Raw genomic sequence first — 25,123 nt, forward strand, 5'->3', positions numbered from 1 at the left:
ACTTGCAAAGGAAGCTGGGAAAGGTGGAGCTTAAACTGGGTACAGTGCTGTCCTAAACAAAACTAGGGTTTTATTACAAAGAAAGGTAAGAAGAATGGATATTGGGAAAGCAAACTGTAGTGTGGACCACACACACCAAACCTATGATTCGCAGGAATTATTACTTAGAGCTGCAGTTCTCACGCTTGAGCATGCGTCAAAAATCCCCTGGAAGTCTTGTGAAAACACAGGTAGCTGGGCCCACCCCCAGAGTGTCTGACTCAGTAGGTCTGGGGTGGGGCCCAAGCATTTGTATTTCTAACAAGCTTCCAGGTGATTCTAGGATGCTGGTCTGACACTACACTTAGAGAACTGCTGACGGCAAGGCAAAGTCAGTACTCAGATAAAAATACATGAATTGTTTTTAAAGGCACTAATAATGAGAATGCAATGGTTTAGCTATATTATTAGTCAGGATCCCAAAAGAAAATAGAGGAGGGCACAGTCAGATGGGAAACTGAGAAAACTTAACAAAGTGACCATTTGTAAAAGTCTGGGCAGGGGATAGTACCCCTGCCCCCAGTAGCAATATGGGGAGATGTTACTGCACATGAAAGGGACAAGGGTGAGAGCCTTACTAGAACCTGAAGCCGGGTGCTATCGGAGAGGAACACTCAATAGGAGTCTTATCCTTTATCGAAGGGACACAGCCCCCCTGAAGCAAGGCAGAGAGGAAACTGGGGAATAAATACCCTGGCTTCTTTTTCCACCGGCCTCCAACTGCCAGCTGGTACCTCCCATTGGCTGAATCCAGCTGGATACCAGAGGGCTGGGAGCTTGGGGGATGCAGCCCACAGGGGTCAGCCTGTATGGAACAGAATGGAAAAGGGGTGGAGAGTAGACCTGCGGAGACAAACGGAAGATGTCCAGCACAGACAGAGAAAATATCACGACATCATGATACACAGGAGTAGCTGAGTTTGGCAAACCACAATTTAATGTAAGTAACCACCCAGCTCCTTCATTCATTCATTCAATTATTCATTGAGCACCTGCTGTGTACCAGGCACTATACCAAGTGCCAGGGATTTAGGGCTGAATTAATCACGACTCCTGCCCAGAGAGGATGCTATCCTCTGGGGTCCAAGGCACAAGGACGCGGGGCGGGTCCTCTTCCCCTGCCTCCCCGCAGCCACAGCCCCCCCAGCCGGACTCACTGTGCCTTCCACTGAGCTCATTCACTTGTCACCCACAAGAATTTTGGTGTGATTTAAGCTTTCATTAAAGTTTAACTACAGGGGAAAGACTGCAATAACAAAAAAAATCGCCTGCTTCATCACAAATCACAATGTTATTATGTGCTGAAATAGGGGCCGTGGGACTATGCTGGGGGGATTTGGTTGGGATTAGGGACAGAATGGATTGAAACCACTGGGTGCCCGCACGCCCCCATGGTAACACCCCATAAACATTTATGCATATAGATTTATATCCGGCGAACTGTTATTATTATTTTTTCCCCTAGCCTTCACCGGCCCTTGTGCTGCCACATTGGCCTTACACAAAATGTCTGTCTCCACGCTCAATAGCCAATAACAAAAATGATGAAGAATCTGATGCAGACGCGGATAATTGCTCTGGCTTCCTCTGGTGAATTTAAATAGCTTTCTTGAATTACTGCTTTTGACACGATCAATAAAATTGAGCTATTGCTGTATCAGGCCTTTCGGCAAATACACAGGAAGCTGTGCTCCTAGGGCTGATGGTCAGGACCCCCAGCTGTCCTGGCGGGCGGGGCCAGGGTCTGGGGGACAGTTGATGGAGTGAGAACAGAGAAGTGCTGGACTGACCAGTAGCCCAAACAAGAAAAGCAGGTGAACTTCAACATTCTGCCTTCCAGCTGCCCACACTTTTCCTGTATCCCTTTCCCCCCAACAAAAAAACAGCAAAACTTACCTGTCTGGCATCCCATTCCCTGTGCTTTCTAAAAGGACAGCTGGCCAATGAGATACCCCAACCTATGCCTGGGTATTAGCTCAGCACCTTCCAACAAAGGAAGTGACCCCAATGGTGGCATTGACAACACCTTGAGACCAAGGATTAACTCCTGTGGTGAGACGTTAGATAAAGGAAAGATATCAAGACAGGAAAGAAAAATTTTAGGTAAAATTCACATAATGCTAATTAACCATGTTAACATGTACAACTCAGAGGCATTTAGCCCGTTCACAAGGTGCAACCACCACCTCTGTTTAGTCCTAGGACATTTTCATCACCCCAGCAGGAGACCTCACACCCATTAAGCGGTCACTCCCCATTGCCGCCTCTCCTCAGCCCCTGGCAGTCTGTGTTTTCTCTAAGTATTTGCCTAGAAAACTTTTTTTTTTTTTTTTTTTGGCTGGGCCGCACGGCTTGCAGGATCTCAGTTCCCCGACCAGGGATTGAACCCAGGCCACGGCAGTGAAAGCCTAGAATCCTAACCGCTAGGCCACCAGGGAACTCCCCTAGAAAAACTTTTAACACCTTGTATCCCCAATATCGGCTGGTTGAGTCCATGTGTTTTGAACAGAGGCTCTAAAACCCAAGTGCCTGGAAGAAATGAGGCTGCAAGAGTGATCATTCTTATTCGGGCTTCTCTTGGACTTAATATTCAGGGGTCCAGGACTTCCCTGGTGGTGCAGTGGTTAGGAATCCTCCTGCCAATGCAGGGGACATGGGTTCGATCCCTGGTCTGGGAGGATCCCACATGCCACGGGGCAACTAAGCCTGCGTGCTGCAACTACTGAGCCCACGCGCCTAGAGCCTGTGCTCCGCAACAAGAGAAGCCACCGCAATGAGAAGCCCACGCACTGCAAGAAGAGTAGCCCCCGCTCGCTGCAACTAGAGAAAGCCTACGTGCAGCGACCAAGACCCAACGCAGCCAAAAAAAAAAAAAAAAAAAAAAAATTCAGGGGGCCAGAGACTGTAAAGGTTTAGACAAGAGAGAATCTCCAGAGTCAGGCTAACCTGAGTTTAAATCACAGCTCCATTGTTTTTCCAGCTGTGTGACCTTGGGCACTTGCTATGTCACCACATTGAGCCTCAGTTTTCTCATCCCATCAATGGGGATTTTAACTGTACTTGCCTCCATGGGTTGCTGTGGGGATTAAGTAGGGAGACACAGAAAGTTCAGTTCAGTGCAGGCCCTTGGGGACTACACTGGGTTGAATAGTGTCCTCCCCAAATTCATGTCCACCCAGAACTTGTGAGTGTGATCTTATTTGGAAATAAGGTCTTTGCAGATGGAGTCAAGTTAAGATGAAGTCGTGCTGGATTAAGGTGGACCCGAAATCCAGCGACTGCTGTGAAGACACAGGGACCCAGAGAGAAGACAGCCAGCCTGGCAGCTTCGAGCCAAGGAACGCCAAGAGTTGCCGGCAGCCGCCAGAAGCTAGAAGAAAAGCAAGGAAGGACCCTCCCCTAGAGCCTTCAGAGGGAGTACGGCCCTGTTGCCACCTTGATTTCAGACTCCTGGCCTCCAGAACTGTGAGAGAATACATTTCTGTTGTGTTAAACCACCTACTTTGTGGCGTAATTAGTTACAGCAGCCTGAGGAAACTCGTACAGGGAGGGTTTGACAAGTGCAAGGTTCTGTGATCACTGCTGGGTGATAACGGGAGTCGCTCAGGAGGGCAAGTGGGTCAAGGGACCCAAGGGGCTACGGAAACTCTCTAGCAGCCATCATAAGAGTCAGACCTCACCTCCAGCTGCCCAGGCCTTCCAGGAGGGTAAGGTCAGGGTCAAGGATGGGTTTTGGTGGGTGAGGGCTAGAAGCTAAGTAAGGCCCAGTCCCAGGGTGAGTTGAGGGACGGGTGCCCAGGCCTCTAGACTCAACAGCCAGCTGCAGAAGGAAAAACAAGTAGCTTCTTAGAGGGGTGCTACCTGCCCCTGCTGGAATCTATCCCCTGGTCTCCTTATAGCATGGTGGGGGCAGGACGCCACTGTTAACCAAGCCCTCAAGAGGGATGTTGATGCCCCAGAATCAGAGATGACGTGGGGAGGGACTTCCCTGGCGGTCTGGTGGTTAAGATTCCGTGCTTCTACTGCAGGGGACGTGGGTTCGATCCCTGGTCGGGGAGCTATAATCCCACATGCTGCAGGGCACAGCCAAAAAATTAAAAAAAAAAAAAAAGAAAGAGATGACCTAGGGAGACACCATGGGGTGGTGGTCCAACCCCAAAGCTGCCTTCCCGCCTAGCCACCCACGGATCAGAGGCCGTCCCCAAAGTGCCGGTTACTTCCAGGATAACAGCCACCAAGACGTCCTGCCCGGCTTCCCTTGCACCCTGAACTTGACCCTGGGAAGCCCTGTTCTCATAGAAAATGAGCATTTTCCCGAGACAGCCCAAAGCAGAACGAAAGAAGCAAAGCCAAGGGGAAAGACGGTCATCAGCATTCATGCTACGGTTTTGCCCATTTCCACCCGATAAAATCCACACGGAAAGAATCCCAGGGAAGCTGGGAGGATGCAGGCTGAATTTTTGAGAAGATAGTTTTGGATTTCCCGGCTAGTGGGCTGACAAAGACAGCGGGAGAATGATGAACTCCTGACAGGTCAGAAGATGCTGTCGTGCCCCGGGGGCTTCCAGATAAGGGCAGGTGATTCTTAAGTCTTGCTCAGTACATGTTTCACACCAATACAGAGGTTCTGGGCACCTGGGGGCTGGGTGACAAGCCCCCAGGGTAGGTAACCACGTCCTTGTCCCAGCTCTGCACACGTGCACAAGGCAATCACTTGGCCTGCATTCCCTTGGAAGTCTCTGACTGCATAAATGTTATTGCAAATCTGGTCTCTGACCTGAGGAGATACCAGCCGAGGCACTCACAGGGCCCCGAGAGCTTTCAGAAGAACTCCAGTTTGAATTTCTGAAGCCAAACCAAACACTGGACTCGAAAACGTTTTCTTATTATCTCATTCCCTGACTATGGAACAATCACCCCATTGAAAAGCCATGAGCCCGCCCAAGTTTTAAATTAAACCTCTTGAGTTTTCCCTCTGAGAGCAGATAAAAATCCTTCCAGCTTATGTTTTGAGGAAAGAATTTGGTTTGTGTGTCTGGGTGTCTGTGTGTGTGTGTGTGTGTGTGCGTGTGCGTGTGTATTTCCCCTAAAACTCATTTTCTTTTGTTGGATTCTGTGAAGCTCTGTTTAAATATTTTACTTGAGGAAATAATTACGTTTGATGAATGTTGAAATACCCTTCCAGGAGCAAGTCCTGCCTGCTGCCTGGATTCCAGAATGAAGCTCTTTCTGAAAGATGTGAGGCCCCTTTCCAAGAAGTAAGCCCCCCAGAGTGGTCTTGAAGAGCTTTGCTGACGTTGTTACAAGAGGTATTTATTCTCCACCCATCTATTTATTCATTGGATGTCAACCACAGGCTCTGAAAATCCACTGCGTATAAAAGCTCAAGTTGCAGTGATGGAGCGCAGAGAGAGAAGAGAGAGTGGGTTTTGTTCCTCCGCTGCGGCAGGAAGAGGCCCGAGCTCTGGTGCTGCTCCACCCTGAACAGCTGGGCGAATGCCGGCCAATTCCTTCCCCTCTCATCATCTTAGATGCCTCCCCCCGAAAGGAAGGCTAATCACAGGAGCTCCTTCTGTGGAACCGTCATTAGCAAACGCACGGGAAATGCTTGCTGCTGATATGCTGTCGTGCAGTCAGTCGACAAACACTTGCCGAGCGCCTACTATGTGCCAGATTCTGTTCCAGGCGCCAGGGAGACAGCGGGGAACAAGACAGACAACATCCCTGCCCTCATGGAGCTGACGTTCTAGAAGGTGGGAGAACTCATCTGTTTCAGACTCTGGGAGTAGTTTCTGATTTCGTTTTGGAAGCTATGCAGGGCTTCGTGTGGTACCTGGTACATAGGTCAACACTTCTCTTTTTCTTTGTTGTAATAAAATGAATGGTAAACCACCAAACACCAGGAGGGAAGGGCCCAGCAACAGTGGGTATACGGGTAGGGTTGGTGGCGATTCTGGGTCTGGAGGTGGCGGCCACACGGGGGCCCCCATGAAGAATCCTCCGCAGCCAGTGATGAAAAGCCAGCTTTGAAGCCAAGGGCACAACCTGACAACACGGTGGGGGAACCCAGCCTGCCAACAGATTGGGGTATTTCACACATACCCCAAATGTCTGGCTTCTCTGGAAACATCAGAGGTTTTGCCACACTGGGGCGCATTCCTGCCCGGCTGTGCTGGGCTGGGGCCTCTGCTCTCCAGGTCACTCCTGTCCCCTCTTTTATGTACCCACATGGCCTCTGACAGCATCTGAGTTTTCAATCCCTTCTCTAAATGGAGTGGGCAGGAGTTCTGATGAGGTTACGGGTGGCACTTTAAGTGAAAAGAAGCTTTCTCCTTCCTGGTCAGTGCGGGTGTGGGATGGGGTGGTATGAACCCAGGGCTGGGAACCAGATAATCAGTGGTTCAAATCTTGGCTCTGCCACTCAGTGGCTGTGTGATCTTGGGAACCTCAGTTTTCTCATCTTGAAAATGGGAAGCTGTGTCCCACTAGGCTATTGCAAGGAATGAATGAACATGAAAGGTCTACTATGCACCAGGCGCAGTCAGGGCCAGGGACACAAAGGACTAGACAAGGGGTTGAAACCCAAAACCTACAGAGATCAGACAGGTAATGTAAATGAGTAAAACGGCTTGGGTGTGGGGCAATAGGGACTGGTGGGGAGTGGGGTGACGTGAACAAGAGAGCACCCACCTTGTTTAAAGGCCAATTCCGGCTACTTGTCATCATGTCAGAATGTAGGGCCCAAGGTTACCAAATCTTCTGATTTTGTTTTTTAACAAAGGCCACAGATCCAGATTTTTAATGTGAAATCTCTTAACTTTATTATCTTTTTTTCACCGTGCCACACAGCATATGGGATCTTAGTTCCCCGAACAGGGATCAAACCCGTGTCCCCCTGCAGTGTAAGCACGAAGCTCTAACCACTGGACTGCCAGGGAATTCCTGAAATCCCCTAACTTTAAAATGATGCCAATTAATTTGTTTAAAATGATAAAAACTCTATGCAAGGGCAACTAAATCCATTTGTGGACCACCTGTAGGCAACGTCTCGGTTAGAAACATGGGATTTCCGCTCTCGCTGACCGCGCAGCCTGGGCATTACAGGGGCGGAAGCTGGCTACGAGGAAAAAATTTCGCAATTCTCGATTTACCATTTGTGATCATTCTCTAAAGGGGAAGCACTGAGAGCCGGGAAAGTGTCTTCTGAGGAGAAAGGGGAAGTGTCTTGAAGAAGAGATGGTTCTGCTGAGACCTGGAGACTAAGCGTGCGGGGTGAGGGGGGCAGGCGGGAGCAGGGGAAGGGCAGGCCCAGTGGGGGAAGAGCATCAGCCAAGGCTCGGCAGCGCGACTTTAACCTGCCGGCCTAGGGACCTGAAAGGCGTCCAGCACGACACACATCCCTTGCCAACACAGGGGTGGTTGTTACGTCTCTCACCTGGGTGGGAGAAAGGGGCAACCCTTCTAGAGAATTCTGTGCCAAGCTCAGGAATCACCAACCAGAATGCCAGCCAGTGGAGGGTGAATCAGGCTACTCTGGAGACACCCTCCCCATGGACCAGCTGGAAATCTGAACTGGGGGACCCTCTTTTGGGCCTCTCTGGGCCTGACCTAATCCACCACCCAGGTCTTAGCTCCCAGCCCCTGCCCCACGCCCCTCTTTCCTGAAGGAGGGAACCTGGACACACTTCAGATTCTTTTGCGATTATGTGCCGTTTGGGGCATCTGGGGCGAAGCCTGGCACATTCCAGAACAAATGGAGTTAGCAGGGGGTTCGGGGGGGGGAGTAGGTACCCCTTCAGCAGGGACTAGAGGGGAGGAGAGCAGCGGGGGCAAATGGAGACCCACCTGCCTGGGTCTCATTCTTCTCTGCTGGGTCTGGATCCAGTTTTGAACTTCACCTTTTTCCGGCTCTGGCCTCAACCTGTTCCAGCTCGCCATGGGGTCTTGGAGAGGTGCTATGTGTCAGTGGGAAATTCTTCGGGGTCAGGCTCAAGGTCAAACTGATTTGCATGTGAGCACCTGCTTCAGGCCAGCACTGGGTTTACGGGGAACCAGACAGCAAAGACTCCATCACACCTGGAGGTGGGGCCGTTCGGGAGGCAAAGTTGAGGGGACCCCTGGTGCCCCTAAATCCCTTAAAACAACTGTCGCACAGAAGCCCAGAACTTCCTCTTCCTGCAGATGCTCCGTTAAGAATGTTAACGGCCAGGGCTGGGCATACAGTCAGCGCTCAATAAATGCACACCCAAAGAAGGATGATCTGAAATGGGACAGAACAAGTCTGCTTTCTGAGATCATGCTCCACAACACAGGGAACTTATACACTCTCCAACGACCACTGGGAAGGAAAAATATTAATAAGTTCAACCCTAATCAAATCTGGATAATTTCACTAGAAACCTTTCCATAATTTCATCAGCATTAAAGGATTACAATAGCAACAAATTAAACCAACAGGCATGAATTTAGTTGCTCAAGAGGAAAATGTAGCTTGATTTAGAAACGGATGTTACAGTTTATTAACCAATCTAAATTAATTCGATTTTGAGCCACTGTTAAATATACATTAGGATGTATCACCCAGTAGCATAGCTGGCAGGGGGAGAGAAGGGAGAGGATGGAAAAGAAGCAAGGCCAACATGAGCTTTGTGCCTGCACACAAAATGGCTTGTCGATTCTGCCGTTTCGGGCTGGGTGCTCAAAATTGGAGAAGGGAGTACCATCCGGGACTCCTAGTAGCAAGAATTACAAACTCAATTCAAGCTGGCTTAAGCCAGAAACGGGATTTCTTATCTCAGTATCTGAAAATGTCAGGGCTTGCCAAGCTTCAGGTACAGCTGAATCCAGGTGCTCAAGGTCAATAGGACTTGGCCTTTCTCTCCTTCTTAGTCTGTTTTCTTCTCTATAGACTTTACTCTCCATCAAGATAACCACCAGCAGCTCCAGATTTTCATTCTACTGGCTTAGCCACCTCGCAGAAAGAGAGTACACCCCAAATCCCAGGTAAATCTCTCACTGACCTGGCCAAGGGCATGAACCACTCTGATGGGCTAGGCTCGGGCCCCTCACTCATCCTTGAGCTAGAGAGGAGAAGAGGATGGTCAGATCCACGTGGGGCAGGTGGACGGAAAGCAGGAGAGGGGCAGTTCCCAAAAAAGGAGGAACAGAGGAGCAGTTCCCAGTTTTGAAGATGGAGGAAGCAGCAAAGGCCCTTCTAGAATGCAGGCCTCCTCCAGAAGCTAAAAGAGGCAAGGAACAAATTCTCCCCTGGAGCCTCCAGAAGGAACCAGCCCGGCCGACACCATGATTTTAGTCTGCAAGACTCATTTTCGACTTCTGACCTCCAGAATGGTAAGAGAATAAACATAGATGGTGTTAAGTCACTAAGTTCTTGAGATTTGTCACAGCAGTGAGAAGAAACTGATCCACTTGTGTAAGACCACGCGCTCCCCTTGGGCAGGAGGCATCAAACCTACCATGGGGTAGGAGAGACTTCAAAGACACCAGAGCAAAAATATTTTAGGTTGCAACAATTTCAGATCTACTAGGGTCCAGAATGCAAGATTTGCTTGAATGGCTACCCTAAAATATAAGCCGTCAAAGACATCCCAGGCTGCACGCAGGCTGTTTGTTTGTTTGTTTTATTGCAGTGTAGTTGATTTACAATGTTGTGTTCGTTTCGGGGGTACAGCAAAGTCAATCAGTTATACATATACATATATCCACTCTTTTTTAGATTCTTTTCCCATATAGGCCATAACAGAGTATTGAGTAGAGTTCCCTGTGCTATACAGTAGGCCCTTATTAGTTATCTATTTTATATATAGTAGTGTGTATATGTCAGTCCCAATCTCCCAATTTATCCCTCCCCTCCCCTTACCTCCTGGTAACCATAAGTTTGTTTTCTACATCTGTGACTCTGTTTCTGTTTTGTAGATAAGTTCATTTGTACCCTTTTTTTAGAGTTCACATACAAGCAGTACCCTATGATATTTGTCTTTCTCTGTCTGATTTACCGTGCCGGCTGTTTTTAACTGTGTCTTCACAGATCAGGGCACCCACTAGCAGATTCAGCACCATGACAGCCTTGACCGTCATCCCCTGGGGTCTCCTGCTGCGGGGCACATGAGTGACTGATTGACAGCCCCGCTGCTGTGCTCTGAACCCACCCTGAGCCCCACAGGTGCTCCCACCAATGACCCAGCGAGGAAGGGAAATAAAGGTAGGCCCATCCCGACAGGATGTGGGAGGCCTCCGATGGGGGACCCTGGCTCCAGAATTCCCCATCAGCCTGCACAAAAACTTCCTTAGAACTGTGCTGAGGCCTGAGCCCCTCCTGTCTCACTCCAAACGGAGGCCAGAGTTGCATCTCAGCCTGAAGACTCTCCCGCCTCCTCCTTTTCTCCTAGAGCTGTTTCCCCTAATGACCCACTTGCACATCGAATCTCACCTTGGCATCTTCTTTTTTCTTTGCTGTTTTTTTTTTTTGCCCTGCACGCGGCTTGCGGGATCTTAGCTCCCCGACCAGGGATCAAACCTGTGCTCGCGCCAGTGAAAGCCCGGAGTCCTAACCACTGGACCGCCAGGGAAGTCCCTCATCTCGGCATCTTCTTGAAGGACCCAAACTGACCCAGCACTGTGAGAGTTAGAAAAAGAGAACTCCCTGGGTGGATGCGTTCCAACAATCAGATGCTTCTTCCAGGATAAGCAGCTGAGCAAGCAAGCCGGGCGCAGCCCGAGAGCACCCCAGTCACCTCTCCAGCGGGCGCCTTTGTGCAGTGCACAACATACACACCGTGCGTGGCAGGCTGATGAAGACCGCTTGGCTGGAAGGGGATTTCGGAGGGAACACTAACGCAGGCGGGCCAGGAAGCTCCCATCTCACTACGCGGGGGACCAGGAGAAGCCCAGGCACACACAGGACCAAACGCTCCTCCCCACCCGCCCTCTGGGCTGTGCCCACCACGGGCACCCTAGTAGCTGAGCGAAGACACTGTTCTCAGCGAGGACCACTCTGTGTGGCCTACACTGGGTTTTCTAGAACTTTGAATTACTAGATGGCATCCTTTATAAAGGTGGATTTTAGCTTCTCTTGAAAACTCAGCTGACCTCATACACGGAGTCCATGTGGTCCACCTGGGCAGTGCCACTTCACAGTGACGTCGCTCTCTGGCCAGGCCCCGCGTATCCCAGCCTCCCACAGTCCCCACGTGGACCATTCCAACCCCTCCCCTGCCAGGGTTTGCCAAGCCGGTGATCCCACCGACTCGCTGTGTGACCTTGGCCCAGCCGCTGCCCCTCTCTGAGTCCTGCTCACCTGTTCCTGCAACCGAGGGGGACAGGCTCTTCTCATCTTCAAGGGCCCTCCAGCTCCGTGCACTGACATCGCTGGGGAAGATGGAGAGGGAGATAAAGAGAAAATAGTTCTGCTTAATTGCCTCATTAAGCTCTCCTTGTTGGAAAGCCAGAATTGGAGCAAGCTTCCTCTGTCTTATTGCTTGCTAGCACCCTCCCCAGCTGCATGATGCAGCTGAATGCCGAGGGGGAGGGGGAGGGGGAGGGGGCGGGGAGGGGGAGGGGCCTGGAGACAGAGGAGGGTCCTTGGGAAGAGCCAGGACCTGGCCAGCCTCAGGCATGCTGAGGGTCACGTCCCTGTCAGGGTTTTATTTGGCCACATGGAACAGAACCCCCCCAAAGCCGTTTTTTGTTTGTTTCTTTCTTTCTTTGTTTGGGCCAAGTCGTGCATCTTGCGGGATCTTCATTCCCCGACGAGGGATTGAACCCGGGCCCCCGGCAGTGAAAGCGCCGAGTCTTAACCACTGGGCCGCCGGGGAACTCCCTCCCCGACAGCCACTTAAAAGAGAGTGGGATTTATATTCCTCCCATGTGCCAGTGATGATAACAAATGCTATTGTGGAACATGACTTATGCAGGTGCCCGGGGCTGTTCTCAGCATGGCACAGATATTAACTCACATTAACCCATGTCTTGGGGTGATTAGTGTCTCCCCAAAATTCACATCCACCTGGAACCCGTGAATGTGACCTCATTTGGAAATAGGGGGTTTGCAGATGTAACCAAGATCAGATGAGGTCATACCAATCAGGGTGGGCCCTTAGCCAATGACTGGTGTCCTTATAAGAAGAGGGAACTTTGGACACAGAGACACACAGAGGGAAGACAGTTATGTGTTGACAGAGGCAGAAATTGGAGTGATGCGTCTACAAGCCAAGCAACATCCAGGACGGCCGGCAACCACCAGAAGCTCAGAGAGGGGCATGGAATAGATTCTCCCCCAGCGACCCCAGAAGTCACCAACCTTGCCGATGCCCTGATTTCAGATTTCTGGCCTCCAGAACTGTGAACGATTAGATTTCGGTTTTTTAAGCCACTAAGTCTATGGTACTTTGTTGTGGCAGCCCCGGAAATGAATACACTCCATGAAGTGGGTTCTGTCTTCATCCCCATTTTACAGATGGGAAACTGAGGCACAGAGAGGGTAACTAGGGCAAAGTTGTACAGCCTGTAAGTAGTAGAGTCAGGATTCAAACCCAGCCCGTTGGGTTCCACCTCGAAGATTTTCTGCCAGAGAGAGAGGCACGTGCGCAACTGGACACGCGTCTGTGTGCACAGATGCAGCCAGGAACCTCTACAGGGTCACCTGTGGGGTGCAACAGGGTACACACGGTGCTGACACAGAGGATTTGACCCGAGTCCACAGAAAGCGCCTGTGAAGCTTTGATGAACGGGCCACGGGAACCGAGTCGCCACGGCGTGATCACGTGATCACATTACCAGCTCAGTTGGAAGGCGTATGGCCAGTCTGATGGATAGGATTTAGCAGGTCAGAGCCTTTGCTGATGGAATGATCCCCAATCGACTGTGCGTGGAAGGAAGCCCCAGCACAGGAAGGAATGCCTGGGCTGGCGATCAGCATGGACCATCAGGGGACGATGGTGCTCAAACAGAGAATGGGACGTCCTCGGAGAGCTGGGGCTTTCCTCCGACGCCACTTCCCTTAGTCTGTCTGAGCCTTTGTCTCTTCCTCTGTGAAACGGGGCCACGGATACACACAACATGGATGATCTCACAGACGTTATGTTGAGCGGAAGAAGCTAAACACAAAAAAGCACGTTCTGGATGACGCCATTTCTATGAAATTCTGCAAGGAAACTAACCTACAGGGAGAGAGTCAGAATAGTGGTTCCTTCAGCAGGGTGGGTGCTACCAACAAGGAAAGGACCCAAAGGAGCCTTCTGGGAGCTGGAAATGTTCTGTATCTGGAGCTGGGGGGTTGTTACTTGGGTATATACACACATGGGGAAATTCATCAAGCTGCACCTTAAGATTAGTTCCCTTTACATATATATGTAAATGCATATGTATGTATATTTCATTGGAAGGAGGGAATGGAGGGAGGGAAGGAGAAGGGAGGGGAGGGAAGGGGAGGACAGGATGGAAGGAAGTTAGTTTTTGGTCAGTAATGTCCTAAGTATTAAATCTTATAAAACGGATTGACAACCTTCGGGGGCTGGTACAACTTTTATTCCCACTTTACAACAAGGCAGTAATTCCGAGGATGCACAGTTGGAACCCGGCAGATGGACCTTTCACCCGCACTCCCCCAAGTACCACATCCTTTTCACCCTATGAATCCTTCCAAACACTGCCCCAGTCCTAGCCAAGAACAGTGTGGTGGGCAAAGCGGAGTTACTCCAATGAGGCTTCATGGCCACAGCCCCCAGATCCTCCCCTGAGCTCCAGGAGAAAAGGAGGTGGTTGGAGGGCAACAAGCCAGGACCCTTTCGGCTCCCCACCCCGGCAGCACAGTGGCAGAGACTGTTCTAGTTGTCCCCCCAAATCCAACGGCCCCTTCTTCCTGTGTAATAGAAACCCTGACTTTTAGCTGGGCGCACAGCTGGCAGGAATAAAGCCAACATTTCCAGGCTCCCTTGCAGCTAGGTGTGGCCGAACAATTCACTCCTGAAACTGAGTCCCTCTAACGCTGAGTTCCCTTATTGAGTTTATGATTGATCTCTCTATGCAAAACTTTATTCCCTTTCTTGTCCCCTCTGACCTCAATCCTGTGCTTACTGAGCACTAATCACCCAGAGTCAGATGCTAAAATTGCAGTTGTTGATAACATCATTAATGTACTAAGATTGCTCTTATAGATCTCATCATTAACGTACAAACTCAGGTTGTTTCTCCAGGGCAATATGAGCTCACAAGCCCCTGAGCCATGGATCATTTGACCAGAAAATCATAAACCAGAGACATCCTGACTCCTGATTAAGAAATGTCACACGATGGTGATTAATCTCAGCCTCTTTTGTTCTTCCTCTTTTAGAAAAAACCCTGAACTCAAACACCAAGTTGGAGTGGATCTGAGGCTTGTCTCCCACTCCCTTGCTTGGTGCCCGGTAATAAATTCTGCCTTTGCTGCAAATTCCCACTCTCAGAGTCTGGCTTCCTGCACCACAGGCACACAGGCATACTGCTCTGTTTCAGTACTGGCCACCAAGATGTAAGTGGAAGCGATATGTTTGATGTCTGGGAAGGATCCTTAAAGGGAAGAGAAATGGTCGTCTTCTGGCCTTCTCCTTTCTACTGGCTGGAATTCAGATGTGGTGGCTGGAGCTGCAGCAGTCCTATTAGACCATGAGATGCAAGCCACGACTCCCTCCTGATTTTTTCTTTTGAGAAGTAAACTTCTATCTTGTTTAAACTCCCATTCCTGGGTTCTCTTTCAAATGTTTTCCTAACTCATAATGACAATAAAGTTTCCAAGCAGTCACAGGGTTTCAAGGTTTTGGGGGTAGCCTCCAAGTAGCCTTGTTTTGGTTGAAAGGAAGTGATCTTTTTTGAGGGTATTCCTGAGGCCTTAGCACTGATCACAGTGACATTTGGAATGACAGAAGGACCCCACCATGCTTGTATATTTTGGACTTGTGTGTAGAGGCAATGTGGTTTAAATACTTCTAACACATCAAGTGTTATCCACCTTAGGGAAAAATATTTCAAATAGCAAACTAGACTCCAGCAGCTATTACATCATCCCTATTCCAAACTCATTTTCTCAATATCTTGTAAATTGCAAACTATTTCCAACATAGAAAGGGTAAAGTTAATAACAGTAACAGATTGTATATCTCCAACCACGCGAATTAAACAGATATGAACACTTTGCCAAATTTGCTTCAGATCTCTCTTTTTACAGAATTAAAAGGTTGCAGATCCAGCTAAAGCCCTCCTCCTCCCACAAACACACAAAGCATCCTCTCCTCCAGCCCCACACCCCGGCCTCCAAACCCCGACTTCTCCTACACAGACTGTCTCCATAAACCATAGGTGGTGTGGTAAAAACCACTTTCTTATTCTAACTATTTAAATTCATTTGCTCATACATAGTCAAAGCCATCACTTTACTACAATTTATGTAAGACTACTGAGCCCATTGGGAGGATGTAGGTCTTTGGGGAAATTTTATTCCACCAATATTGCCCAAAGACATATGTGCTATTTTATTTTTCTCTAGCCCATGTTACAGTAAATGTGTACGTTATTCAAATTAAAAGAAACAGTTGAACTGTGTACCAGCTGAATTTATCCTGCATACCACCAATGGTACACTACCAGTTGGGAACACAATCTAACCAGTCCCATGAGAGCTGGATTCTGTGACCCCACTCTCCCCCGAAGGTCAGACCAACTGTTCCAGACACTTCTGATCGTACCCTGTGACAATAAAAATAAAATTTGAGCACCAATCCCCGTGATAGGAACATTTCTTACCTTGTAATTTATGCATATGTCCTCTCGTATTACTCAGCCGTTTTCTTACTGCTCACCTGTATCAGTGGAATTATCTTCCATCTGTCGCTTCTCTGCAGGGAGATGTTTAAGCCACTGGTCCATTTCATGACGGTTGCTTTAGTTAATCCCAGGTACTCTGGTCTTAAAGTCGCTAGCCCAGGCTTATTCACACTGCAGTTGTGACAGGTGTAGAGGGCACCCCTCACCCCAGGTGCTGCTGAAAAACAAACAAACAAGCATTTATTGAATGCTTACTGTGTTCTAGGCCTGTTCCAAGCTGCTTTACTCAGACCAGCTCACTTAATCCTCACAGCAGCCCAGGAAGTGGTGTTATTGTTCATTTACAACTGAAGCTCAGAGAGGCTGAGAAAAGGCCAAGGTCACAGAACTGTCAAAGGGGAGGCGGGAATTAAACCCAGGCTGACCAGCTCTCAGCCCACATGCTTACTTAGCCAGTGCCCTTCAGCCCTCCTGCAGGAAAAGGGCAGCTCTCTGTTTTCTAAGGCATCTTGGGAAGGGATTGTGACATGGGACCCGCTGACATTTGGCCTGAGAGCAGGGGCACCCATAACGAGTCAGACCTTAAATACTAGTAGAGAATCTTTACCTGTGGATTAGCTTCTAACGTGAACCAGTGAGTTAAAAAAAAATCAATATAACCAGTTATCCTTAAATCACGCCTAAAGTAAGTAGTAGACCATGCCATGGGAAGTATAGCACAGCAAGTGGTTCCTCTGTTGTGTGTGCAGGTCATTGACTGCTTGCTCTACCCTTGTCTGCGACCTTTATTTGCTGGGCCGTCCAATCAGCTGGCTTCCACCCAGTGTCAGCCAATGGGAGGCACTGGTTGGAACTGGAGGGCGGGAGGAAGGGAGCACCCAGAGTATTCAGAGTATTTCTCCCCTTCTTTTTCTTTGGTTTTTGTTTTTTGGTTTTTTTTGCCATGCAGCTTACGGGATGTTAGTTCCCCGACCAGGGATTGAACCCATGCCCCCTGCAATGGAAGCAGGTGTCCTAACCACTGGACTGCCAGGGAAGTCCCTCCTTTGGTGGTTTTCTCCAGTAGTGGCTGCATCTCTGCTGCGTGTCTTGCCAGACGGCCCTGCCAGGGCTCTAGTTCCCCTGGATGACCCGAACTCCTAGTTTGGGTACCACCACCTCCTCCGTCTGTCCCCCTAGTTTCGCAATGGCAGTGGCTTCCTGCTGTTACTGACCACTGGGCTTCTCAGCTCTTCCATCACCTGTGTGACCAAATCCCTGCATTAAACTCCTTTTGTTGAAACACCTAGGGTGATTTCTGTTTCCCTGATTGGACTCTGATTGGATACGCACTGAACAATGTTTGGGGGCTATGTCCTATCAAAAATATGTACCTTTGGTTGGCATTCCAAGCGTTGATAAGTAGAGCAACCGGAACCCCCGGACGTTATAGATGGCAGTGAAAACTGGGACAGCTACTCTGGAAAACTGTCAGTAGCTACTAGAGCTAAGCCCATGCCTAGTCTATGATTCAGTAATCCCACTTCCAGACGTGCTCCCAAGAAAAATGAGTACAAATGACCATCAAAAGACATAGACGAGGGCTTCCCTGGTGGCGCAGTGGTTGAGAATCTGCCTGCCAATGAGGGGACACGGGTTCGAGCCCTGGTCTGGGAAGATCCCACATGCCGCGGAGCAACTAGGCCCGTGAGCCACAATTACTGAGCCTGCGCGTCTGGAGCCTGTGCTCTGCAACAAGAGAGGCCGCGATAGCGAGAGGCCCGCGCACCGCGAAGAAGAGTGGCCCCCGCTTGCCACAACTAGAGAAAGCCCTCACACAGAAACGAAGACCCAACACAGCCAAAACTAAATTAATTAATTAATTAATTATTTTAAAAAATCCTTTAAAAAAAAAAAGATATAGACGAAAACATCCACAGCAGCTTTCTCTGAAATAGCCCCAAACTGAAAACAGCCCAAATGTCCATCAGAACTAGAATGAAAAATAAATTGTGATCTATTCATACAACTGAAAACTGCACAGAAATTTAAAAAGAACAAACAATTGGTTTACATGTCAACATGAATGACTCTCGCCACCAACGGAAAGCGGAAGAAGCCGGACACCGTGTCTGTAAGAGCTCATACACTGTCGTATCATTGAAGTGAGGTTTGGGAAAGGGTAGAAGGAATCCACGGTGATGCAGCTCCCAACAATAGTGATCCCTGGAAGGGAGGGGTGGGCTCTGCCGGGCATGAGGGCAACTTCTGCGGTGATCAAAATCTTCCACATCTGGATCAGGGTGCTAATAACCTTGGTGTAAATGTGCAAAATCCATCTAGCTTCACATTTAAGATTTGTGCACCTTCCTGTGTATTGTTCCTCAATAAAAATTCTTAACTTTGACCATGAAGTTCTCCCTCAGCTTGGCAATATGACCAATGACTGACATGGCAGGGGGGACAACAGACATCCCCCCCGCCCCTGCAAGCAGGGATGTGAACAAATACTTACACACTCATGTTCACAGCAGCACTAGTCACAATAGCCGAAAGGTGGAGGTAACCCACAAGTCCATCAACAGATGAACAAAATGTGGTTTACGTAGAATATTGTTTGGCCATAAAAAGTAATGAAGCTGCTGTGAACCTAAAAAATAAAGTCTATTAAAAAAAATAGAGAGAGAGAGTGTATATGGGGGGGGAAAAAAGCAATGAAGTACTGATACATGCTACGGCATGGATAAACCTTGAAAACGTGGTGCTAAGTCAGCCAGAGGCAAAAGGACAAATATTGTATGATTCCAATGTATGAATTTTGTAGGGGAAGCACCATTCAGTCTATAGCATGTACATTTACTACAATAAAAAATAAAGCAAAAAAAAAAACACAAAAAACATTATATATATAAAACACACACGCACAAACCCTGACCCGCCTGGCTGAAGACAGGAATGACCTTGGTGCAATTTACGCTCCAGAGCCCAAAGCCCTGTGCAGAACCAGGCTGAGACCACATGCTTACTTTCCCTGTGCTTTTCCCGTGCTCCATCCTGCCTCTCTCTGCGGCCTTCTGCCCCAGTAAATCACTCCTGTAAGTACCCCTCTCTCGGGCTGCAATTATAAGGTGATCTGGGAAGGCCTTGCTGAGAGGGTGAAACTTGCATGAGGCCACTGGCATCCGCGACGTTGAGGAGAAGGAGTTGAAATCTCTTGTTTCAGAGACAGAGGGGGACAGAGGTGCAGAGAAGTGCCCTGCTTTGGCCAAGATCCTGCAGGAGCAGGGGCGCAGGGGGCCACACGGGGACTCAGACCACAGCCCTGGGCGTACACCTCCCCATCCCCTTCTTTTTTTTTTAAAAAAACATTTATTTATTTATTTATTTATTTGGCTGCATCGGGTCTTAGTTGTGGCATGCAGGATCTTTGTTGCGGCATGCGGGATCTTTTGTTGCGGCGCCTGGGCTTCTCTCTAGTTGTGGCACAGGCTCTAGAGAATGCGGGCTCAGTAGTTGCGGCGCGGGCTTAGTTGCCTCAGGGCATGTGGGACCTTAGTTCCCCGACCAGGGATCAAACCCATGTCCCCTGCGTTAGAAGGCAGATTCTTAACTACTGGACCACCAGGGAAGTCCCCCCATCCCCTCCTTTGCCTGCGGCAGGCTCGGCCTGTCTAAGTGTAAAGCTGATGCAGCACCAGCCTGTCTCCAGCGTCCAGAGGTCCTCCTGAAGCCTGTGGAAAATCTGGTTTGAGAGCTAATGGCCAGGAACGGCCAGGAACAGCAGGCCTCTGCTCCCTGGGACCTGCCCCCCGGGCCCCGCCTGCCGGAAGCGAACCGTGTCTTATTAAATCCACAGTCAGCACGCCCGACCCAGACTCTGATCTCAGGAGCGCGGCCCCGTGACCTCACCAAGGGGTTACCAGCTGAAGCCGTGAGCACAGAGCACACAGGGGGAAGGGGAAGGGAATCAGAGGGCCCGGGGCCTGGTGTGGGAAGTCTCATTTCTGGGTGGCAGGGAGCAAGCAGGGGTGTCTCAAAGACACACACAGCTCCAGGTTTCATTCTCCACTTTCTTTGCTGAAATAACCACTGTGTACAAACATGAAATACTGGGTCCCCAGACAGCACTAATTGTGTCTCCTTTGACAGGACTGGTGACAGGATGTCGCAGTGAAATAATTCTGGCTTTTGCATGTGAAAGGGGAGTGAGGGGAGGAAGGGAGAAGATCTTATTTGATTATTTATAGTAAATAGCAGGAGCCGAGTTGGATAAAGAGAGAACATTCCAGTTTCTTGAAGAGAGAAGGGCAGCCACCCCTGTCTGGGGCTGTGGAGTGACTTCTGGCCGGACATGGGCTTCTTCACTAGGGGGACAAGAGACTTTGCTGCACCGGAATTCAAGAAAGATAGATATGCCCTGTTTGACTGAGGGCAGTCGGGTGGCTGGTGGAATCCGGGTCCCTTGTCCTAATTAATAGTCAAGGGTTAACAGTGTAAAGATTGCCAAGATGTTCCAAATATGGCCCTCCATGACCTACTGGTGTTTAGAGAAGAAGACGTGGGGAGAAGGGAACACCGCGTGTTAAGCACCTACGACGTCCCTGCTGGGCGCTTTATCAGGATGCCTTTCATTGCCTGTGGCTGTATGTTCAAATATGCAACAAAGCTTTACTGAACACCTACTATAAGCTGCACGGCAAACAATCACAGAAGCTCAGCACATAACACAATAAGCATCGATTTAGCTGGGTGCAGGGTGGCCGGGACCCACTGCTCTAGGCTGGCTCACCTGGCAGTCTCTGGAGGCGTCACCTGGACGGGTTTTGCCGCTGCAGTTTGGGTGATGGAGCGGCTCAGAGGCTCAGCTCTCTCATTCTCCCTCTGGGACCAGCATCCTCTCCTCATGGGGACGGAAGAGGAGCAGAACCGCAAGCAAAATCAAGCAAGGGCTATGCTCGGACCTGCCACGTGGTTAAAGCCAATATCAAGCTGTGGAAAAGCAAACTCCGCCCCCAGAGTGGGAGGAGCTGGGGAGTGGGAGGAGCTGGGGAGTGGGAGGAGCTAGAAGAGTGGGAGGAGCTGGGCAGCGGGAGGAGGTGGAAAGGCGTAGAGGGTGAGGAATGGAAGCCAAGGCCAAAATATGTTGCTCGCACATCCTCTGTGCCAGACTCTGTGCTGTTTGCTTCTGGAAGCCATTGTTTATTAGACACTGAGTGTGGGCCACTTATTCATACATTCCGCAAATATTTACTGAGCGCCTGCCAGCCAGCACTGTGGAACCAGCACCCTGGAGTGCTGGAGAAACACTTGTCAACATAAACAGATAAGTCACTGCCCTGGTGGTCCTCACAGGGTGTGTAGGGGGAGGAGGTCACGAAACAATGTACCTCGTGCATGAATGTCAGCTGTGCTTAGCGTTGTAAACAAGAGGCGCTTGTGCTAGGGACGCCTATAATACGGGAGCTGACCTAGCCTTGGGGGCTGAGGGAAAGCTCTCCTAAGGAAACCATCTATGATGGAGCTGAACCTTGAGAGATGCGTGGTAATGCCCTTGTGAAGAGGGAAGAGAAAAGCATCCTGGGAGGAGGGCTCAGCAGGTGCAAAGGTCCTGCGAGGAGAAGTTTGCTTGCAGAGGCAGAGAAGGGTGGGGAGGCTGGTGGCGGAGAGTGGGTACAGGCAGCATGCTATGAACACCAGCCCCCAGGGCACTGCGGCTGATGGCCCGGTGGGCACAGCACTCAGAATCTGGCAGCTCTAAGGGCTGGTGACAATGTCCAGGACCTTAAACAGAGCATATGCTGCCTCTAAAATAGAAAAGACAGTGGCAGAACTGAAGTTAATAACTGTCAACTTGGATCTTGACAGAACCTGTATTTTGTCAACAAGTCATGTGCAGCTCAAAGCAACTCTTAGAGGTCTCTGCTTTTAAACCACAGTAGTGGTGGGGGACTGGTGCTTCCCGGAAGATGGAGTCGATGTGCTTTTCCCCTCTTCTTCTCACTACATATAACTAAAGCTAATGCTGGCTTACACTTATGTGGTCTTTTACATCTGCAGGCACTGCTCCAAGTGCTCTACTAAAACCCATTCTATTAATCTCCCCCATGTACTATGTCAGATATTGGTTAGTGTTAAGGACAAAACATAAAACAGGGCAGGGAACCCAGGAGGTGCAATTTTAAGTAGAGTAGCAGAGGCGTCGCCACCGAGAAAGGGTCCGTTCTCCTAAAAGAGGAAGACGGCACAGCCAGTGCAAAGGCCCGGAGGCTGGAATGTGCCCGGAAATTTTCAGGAACTGTTAGGAGGCCAGTGTAGCTGGTGCTGAGTCAGCGAAGGGGTCGATATTGGGAAATGAAGGCAGAAAGGGCGTGGGGGCGTGTGCTGAGAAGCCTGAGCTGGTATATTGCATTAAGAATGTACAGACTGGGGACTTCCCTGGCGGCGCAGTGGTTGAGAGTCTGCCTGCCAATGCAGGGGACACGGGTTCGAGCCCCGGTCTGGGAAGATCCCACATGCCGCGGAGCAACTAGGCAGGTGAGCCACAACTACTGAGCCTGCGCGTCTGGAGCCTGTGCTCCGCAACTGGAGAGGCCGCGACAATGAGAGGCCGCGACAATGAGAGGCCCGCGCACCGCGATGAAGAGTGGCCCCCGCTCGCCGCAACTGGTGAAAGCCCTCGCACAGAAACGAAGACCCAACACAGCCAAAAATAAATAAATAAATAAATAAATAAAAATTAATTAAAAAAAAAAAAAAGAATGTACAGATTGGGACTTCCCTGGTGGTCTAGTGGTTAAGAATCCACGCTTCCACTGCAGGGGGCGCAGGTTCAATCCCTGGTTAGGGAACTAAGATCCTGCATGCTGCACAGCCAAAAAAAAAAAAAGAATATGTAGATTGGGAATTCCCTGGCTGTCCAGTGGTTAGGACTTGGTGCTTTCACTGCTGGGGGCCTGGATTCGATCCCTGGTCAGGGAACTAAGATCCTGCAAGCTCCTGCAAGCTGTGCAGTGTGGCTTAAAAAAGAAAAAAAAAAATGTGCACAAGCCACCCAAAATGGGGGTCAGAGACAGGCGGCTCCCTCAGCATCCAAGCTCCCATTTTGGGGAAGTGAAACCCACAGGGTTGTTCTCATGGAAGATGCAGTTTCAGTACACCCCTACAAAGGAAGCAGAGTCACAGGATTTATTCCTTACACATCCCAGAAACGAGGGCACATAATGAGTTGGGGAGAGAAGGGCAGTCCTCTGTCCCAGGTCACCAGCCAGCAAAAGACAGAAAGCAGGGTAGCGAGCACCGATGACTTATACGGTGGTTGGGACAGAGATCGATAACTTTTTGCGGGCTTAACTCTACGCGGTTATTTTAAAATGTGCCCCGGGAAGATCAAAGTGGGAACTCGTGGCGGGCAGCCTAAACTCAGGTCCTTATCTAAATGTCCAGACTCTGGGTGTGAGCAGGGTTATCAAACCATAAATTGTCTGGGCAGCAACTCAGAAAAAAAAAAGTTGTTTTTCTCATCAAAGGAGGTGAGAGCATATAGAGCTTTGAGACCACAGTGAGAACTTTGATTTTTACTCTGAGGGAAGTGGGAGCCATGGAAGGCTTTAGAGCAGAGGAGCAGGTTTTAAGAGGTTCCCTCTGGCTGCCATGTGGGGAATGGACTCAGTGGGGCCAGTCCAGGCTGGGACCTGGGTGAGGGCAGTGGAGGTTAGGTAAAGTGGTCAGACTCTGGATCTATTGTGAACAGAAAAACAACAGGATTTCTTAATGAATTGGAAACCGGGAATGAGAGCCTCAGGCTGGCACTTGGCAAAAAGAGGAGTCAGGGATGACTCTGACGATTTTAGCCCAGCAACCAGAAGATGAAGTTAGCATCCAGAGAGATGGGGAGACGGCAGCAGGAGCAGGTCTGAGGTCGATTTTAAACACGATCATCTTGAGCTGCCCGTGAGGCATCTGCAGCCAGCCAGGTTTTCCTCCAAGGACACAGCAGCAGAAAATGTAATGCGTTGTCTGGTTGAAGCTTCTGAAAATCTTCACTTGTCAGATTTGTTCTCTGGGGATAAAACAAACCGACCAGATCTTTCTCCACCGTCTCTCCTGAGCGCAGCGAGCCTCCAACTGGGTCGGCCTCAATCGGCTGGGCAGCTGGCGTCATAAATCACCGAGTGATGATGCCAGGGCCTTCAGAGGACGTCGCCTGGTATGAGGCTCAGACAACAGAAGGGGATTCGGATGAGCTCACACAGCGGCGGGCACATTAGATTTGCCATAAATTATTACAGAGTAACAGGAAATCACAGTGATCTCAGCTGAGCTGCAGAAGGAACAAGGGGAGGGTGGAGGGACCCTCACAGCCCCGCATGCTCCAAATCATCACCTTGCTCTGTGTGTGTGTGTGTGTGTGTGTGTGTGTGTGTGTCCCAGAGTAGACCATAAACAGACGTGGCATGAATGAGAAATGTGAAGGTTGAGAACATCGGGTGATTTCTTAGCTACTTAAAAGCTGTGTGTCCTTGAGCAAGTTACCTGACCTCTCTGAGCCTCGGTTTTCTTATCTGAGAAATGTCAACAATAACTACACCTACTTCATAACACAGCTGGGGAGGAAGTGTGATAGCCATTCACCCCTAAACCATTTGTTGCCTTTCTGGTTCTCCTCCCCAGCACACAGTAGGATTGCGTTTCCCCGCCCCTTGAATTTAAGTGAGGTCATGTGACTTGCTTCCACCAATGAAACATGAATGGGAGTGATAGTATCGCATTAAGAGCCCATGCACAGTGCACCATGATTCACTGCGTTCACTTCCCTTCAAATGTTCTGTTTACCAAGAACAGAGCTACTCAAGAATATATATATATTTTTTAAGATTCTTGGGCTTCCCTGGTGGTGCAGTGGTTGAGAATCCGCCTGCCAACCCGTGCAGGGGACAAGGGTTCGAGCCCTGGTCTGGGAAGATCCCACATGCCGCGGAGCAACTGGGCCCGTGAGCCACAACTACTGAGCCTGCGCATCTGGAGCCTGTGCTCTGCAACAAGAGAGGCCGCGATAGTGAGAGGCCCATGCACCACGATGAAGAGCGGCCCCCACTCGCCGCAACTAGAGAAAGCCCTCGCACAGAAACGAAGACCCAACACAGCCATAAATAAATAAATTAATTAATTAATTAAAATTTTTTTAAAAAGATTCTTTTCCATTATTATTACAAGATATTGAGTAGAGTTCCCTGTGCTATGCAGTAGGTCCTTATTGGTTATCTATTTTATATACATTAGTTTGTATCTG

Source organism: Balaenoptera acutorostrata, chromosome 13 (assembly GCF_949987535.1).
Source record: "Balaenoptera acutorostrata chromosome 13, mBalAcu1.1, whole genome shotgun sequence".
Taxonomy (NCBI): Eukaryota; Metazoa; Chordata; class Mammalia; order Artiodactyla; family Balaenopteridae; genus Balaenoptera; species Balaenoptera acutorostrata.